Below are 5,345 nucleotides of genomic sequence, written 5' to 3'. Positions count from 1 at the left end.
AGTCCAGCCAGAGGGTGGCGGCAGGGCGGCAGGGCGGCAGGCGAGCGCAGCAGGGCGGCAGGCGAGCTGAGAGTGGCTGGATGTGGAGTAGACGGCAGAGAGCCTGAGCCGTGCGGGTATCACGCGGCTGCTCCGCCAGAGCCTGCGACCCTGGCAGGTCCCCAGACGCCCTGCCTCCGTTTTTTCTGTCAAACAGGAAGATAACAGCAACTCGAATCACCTCCTGCCCCTCCTCAGTCTGAGAATCCCTACAGTGAGCTGCCCTGCTTGCAGAAGGAGCAATAGACAGAAGGAACAGCCCCCTCGGGAGCGGGAGTGGGGTGCTGTTCCCAGCTGTTCAGGACAAACTCTCAGGAAACAACCGCCCTGCTTCTCCACACATTCCATTTTGCACTTTTGGAAAATCTGTCCCTGGATACGTAGTGTCCCTCGAGCTGGTCATGCCACACTCGGCTCACTGGGGGTGAGGAGCCAGCCACGCTCACAGGCACCGGCCTTGGAATCCCTTGACTGGGCGCAGGGATTGTTCTCAGACGTCACTTAGAGCTTTCTGAGGCATTTACAGGTGTCATTCTCCCCAGGAGCCTCGCACACCACACCCATTTATGACAGAGTCGGGGAGAGGGACGGGGCCAGAGCAGAGGTGCCCCGCCAGCACCCCATCAAACCCGCAAGCTGCACGGGTCACTCCTGGCCGCATCCAGGGTCGCGCAGACTCAGGCCTGGCCTCTGGAGCCCGGCCATCCCCCACTCACCCTCCTGGATGCTCCCCAGCCTCTGGCCCCACCCCGCGCAGGGGTCCTGCGCCTCACCCCGAACCGAGTCCACGTGGCAGCCCCTGAGTAGCCTCCGTCCACTCTTGAGCACAGGGGTCACTGCAACGCAGGCCTGGAGGCAAAACGGCCTCCTGAACCCCGGCTCCAGGCCCCGCACCTATCTCATGCTGGATGAACTCCCCAGGCAGGAACAGGTGCTCCCGCCTCCACTCTGGCCCTGCCCTGGGACCCAGGTGAGCCCGACAGAGTGGGGGTGAGCACCTGGAGCCCCTGCCCAGGAGGCGCTGCTGTGGGTGCTCGGCTCTGAGCGGGCTTCAGGCAGGTCTGATGGGGCGCGGACCCCCTGCAGGCTGTCCACGTACGGTTCTCTGGGCTGAAGCACCCGCTACTGGCCTGGTTGTTTAGCGAACGTGGACCTCCAGGCATGAAGCCCAGTTGTCACCCCAGAATTCCCTCCTCTGTGTCCCCCTCTTCCTTACTCCCCTGGTCACTGCCACCGTCTCAGCCTGCCTCCCGGACACCACCCCCAGCTCCCTGCTCTTAATCCAAAGGCTGTGCTGGCTGCCCGTTCTGCACAAAACAAAACCCAGGTCCCGGGCCTGCTGCTGACACAGGCTGACCTTTGTCTGCATCTGCTCAGTCCCAGAGGGTCCGGACCAGACCTGTGGCTGTCCAGACGCATGTGTGCAGGGACAGGAAATGAACACGCAGCCCTCGATCCCCGCCCGGAAGCCATCTGAGGCCCGCGGCTACTCCCCAGGCAGCGCGGTCCCAGGGCCTCTCTCCAAGCCGGGCCTGGTGGGAGAGCACACGGAGCCACTCTGGGTTGCCCAACACCAGCGAGAAGAAGCGGGCCTCAGTCCCCGCGGGTTCATGCATTCTTCAGAACGAGAGTTCCCGAGCATCCCTCTTCTGGGGACAAAGCAGACCCTGCTTGAGAAATCCCAGGAGAAGCTCCGTCATGCAGGGTGCCCAGGAACCCTGGGACCAGACCTGCCCTGGGGTGGTGTGGGGCGCCAGGGGTGGGGGAGCTCAGCCATGGCCCTCAGCATTGCTGGGGGAGGGAGGCGGTGATGCGGTGGTTTAACTCATGTGGTCCCTGAGCCCGGCGATAAAGACTCCAAGGGGTGCCTGGGGGTGAGAACGAGACGCTCCCTGCCCTGGCGCGCTCCCCGAGGCTCGGCGTCGAGGCCGTGGGGCAGAGCGTCAGATGCGCTTCTCCTGATGTGACTCCAGCTCAGCTGGGGACTCTGATGCAAGACTGGGGCTGGCGGTCACGATTAAACTGCTCTTGGAAACACCTTGTAGATGTTTCTGCAGCAACTTTCTCCTGAAAGTCCTGGTGTCCAGGGGAAGCCGGACTCAGCCCCCCACTGCGTCCCGACCGCCCCGCTCCGGACACGCGTGTGGCTTGGAGTGCGCTGTGTGCCTGCGATGCATGGTCACCCGGGTGACTGGTTCCATCACGGAAACTTACCTGCAAGCGTTTGTCAGTATTTACTCATGCCTGAAAAGCAGGTAGAAAGCCATTTGCTCTCTCTCTGTTTATGGAAACTGTTTTAAAAATAACTGAATTGTGTCAGCATTAAAAAAAACAAAAAAAAAAAACAGCCTAATGCAACAGTGCTGGGCTGACTGGCCCTAAATGAAGGTCAGAAGAGCTGGGGGCTTGAAGGGACCTTGAAAACCACGAGCCAATGGCTGCCTTCTTTCCAGGTGAGGCCAGGGTCAGAGGGGCCTCCTATAGCAGGGGACGCTGCCAGGAGCCGAGACAAGTCAGGTGTCCAGGGGACGAGACCATGGAAGCTTCCGGAGACCAAACGCTTTTCCCAAGGTCACTCAGCAGCTCTGGCATTTGAGTCCAAGTTCAAAATCACTCCAGAGCCTTCGCTGGTCTACTGAAGACAGTGCCCCAGACGCTGTCTGCCTGAAGTCCTGTTCCTCCCACCTTTCAGATCGACTCCAGTGCCCAGGGACTCCACCCACCAGCCAGGCAGCTCGATTTTCTGCTCTGCAAAGCAGAGCCCGGGTTACTGAAATCTACCACCAAGGGTTTCACATGGGACCCTCCCAGTCCCCTCCGGCTAAGACATCGACTCCCTGGAGCCCCGTAGCAGGAGCTGATGCCGGCCCCTGCACAGGTGCCCAGTCCCTCAATGCCCAACTGTCCCAAGTGAGGACCACACTTCCCGTCTCCTGTATCCGGGTGTGGCCACAACAGTGCTTTCCGGTCAAGGAAATTCAAGCAGAGTTGCACATGTACCTCTTGGAAAATGTTGCCTACAGAGAAGAGAGGCCTCCTTCCTTGCCGCTTTCTCCTTCCTGCTGGCTGGAATGTGGATGTGATGGCAGGAGCACCAGCATCCACTGTGGGTGATGCAGTCTAGGGAGTGGGGAGACGGAGCCTGGGCCTCTGAGAACCCAGTGGAATAGCCATGCCAACCCTGGCCTGACCACAGCCCATCTTCCAACTTTTCAGGGGCACTTCAAGCATTTTGTGTTTGAGTCACCATTAATTTGAATTTTCTATCACTGGTAACTCATCTCATTTTCTAATGGATTCAGGCAACAATGGACGTGAGAGTTGGCCCATAAAGAAGACTAAGCACTGAAGAATTGATGCTTTCAAGCTGTGGTGCTGGAGAAGACTCTTGAGAGTCCTTTGGACTGCAAGGAGATCAAACCAGTCAATCCTAAAGGGAATCAACCCTGAATATTCACTGGAAGGACTGAAGCTGAAGTTAAAGCTTCAATACTTTGGCCATGTGATGGGAAGACCTGACTCATTATAAAAGACCCTGACACTGGGAAAGATTGGGGGCAACAGGAGAAGGGGGCAACAGAGGATGAGATGGTTGGATGGCATCATCAACTCAGTGGACATGAGTTTCAGCAAATTCTGGGAGACAGAGAAGGACAGGGAAGCCTGATGTGCTCCAGTGCACGGGTTGCAGAGTTAGATGCGACACGAGAGAATTAGCGCGTCCGCAGGCACAAAGAAGAGAAGAGGGCTAATCCTGTGAGGTCAGACACAGCAGACTCTGTGCTTCACCGGGTCGTCTACAGAAGAGTGGGCCGCAAGGAAGAACTTCCCCTGAGAATTCCCTCTTCAGCACCATCTTCTTTGACTTCAGCCTTTAGGATCCTCTGGGTCCACAGCCCTTTCCAGGCTTTGGACGGACGCTGATCTCTGCGTCTGTGAAATGTGAGGCAACGATCTCCCACCTACGAAAGTGAAGAGCCCGGATGCAGGCTGTGCCCCAAGGCTGCGGCTGTCAGGCCGCTGCAGGGGAGTAGCTCACTGGAACCCCAGCCTGAGGTCTGCCGAAAGCCCCCTGCGGCCCCAGGGAGCCCATGCCCAGTCACCTGGGAACCCTCAGCGGCTGGTGGCATGGTCATAACAATCCTGACCAGGGGTGAGTGGGGAGAGCTGAGCATCCTTCCCAAGAGGCCGCCTGACCCCGAACGGGGAAGGAGACAGAACCTCAGGGCCCCCAGGCAACACGGCCCATCCCCCACCGGAGAAAGACAAGAGGCAGAGGCCGAAGCTGCCCTTCGGGCCCTTGAGCCGCTCCGTCCACACCGGCCTGTCTCTGTCTGCACCCACCCTGCCGGCCCCTCGCTCCATTCTGCAGAGACAGGCGCTCCGCCTCTCCCCTCCAGACCCCCACCCGGGAGCCCACCCTCCAGAGGGGCACACGGGGCACACACCCTGCCTTGCTGGGGTCATGAAGTCAAGTCACCACGTCAGGGGCAAACTTTCCCTTCCTTTTTCTTTTGGAGAAAGAATGGAATGAAAAGACTAGAAAACGTCTGAGTCATTCGTGCACAGGGGAGAAAGGTTAAGTTTCGCTTTTTAAAACTTTTGTTTCAGTCATGTGTGTGTGTGTGTGTGTGTGTGTGTGTGTGCGTGCGTGCGCACCAATGTGTGCACCCGTGCAGGTCCACAGTTTAAACCAAGTGTCTCAGTTGGAAAACTGAAGGTCAGCTCTCGGTCCACAGAGGACAAGGGCAATGGCTTTCTGCAGAGCTGGAGACTCAGTGAGAAAGGAAACCAGTGGGGACAGAGGACCCAGAGCCAGGCCTGGCCGTGCTGTGGGTGCCCAGCCAAGCCTCAGAAGTCTTTGAGCTCCTTCCTCATTTGCAAACTGATGATGGTGATTCCCGCTCTGCCTGCTCCCCAGGATTCTGGGCAGGGCGGATGGAGCAAGAGTTGCTAAACACTGTACATGGCGCAGAACAAGGCAGACTGGGGCGTTGTGAAAGTCTGTGAAAGCCTGGTGGACGGTGGGAAGCTCAAGCCAAGAGGGAAAGAGACGCGTACCAGGGTGGCTTAGGAGCCACCGGGGCACGTCCCCCCAGTTCCCTAGGGAACAGCTGGGTGACACAGTCCGGCGGACACCTCAGGGACCCTTTGCTGCAGTGAGTCTCAGCCACACAAACAGAGGAGCCCTATGCGTCGCGGTGCTGCCCGAGGCCCCGGCCCGGCGTCCGGCATTGACCGGCTGGCTCCGGCTCGCCCCACCCCTTGGGGCTGCGTCCTCCCCGGGCAGGCGGGTGGCGACGCTC

The sequence above is a fragment of the Bos indicus x Bos taurus genome, chromosome 23, assembly GCF_003369695.1.
Source record: "Bos indicus x Bos taurus breed Angus x Brahman F1 hybrid chromosome 23, Bos_hybrid_MaternalHap_v2.0, whole genome shotgun sequence".
Lineage (NCBI taxonomy): Eukaryota > Metazoa > Chordata > Mammalia > Artiodactyla > Bovidae > Bos > Bos indicus x Bos taurus.
The sequence above is the reverse complement of the archived record's forward strand: the minus strand, read 5'-3'. Positions refer to the sequence as shown.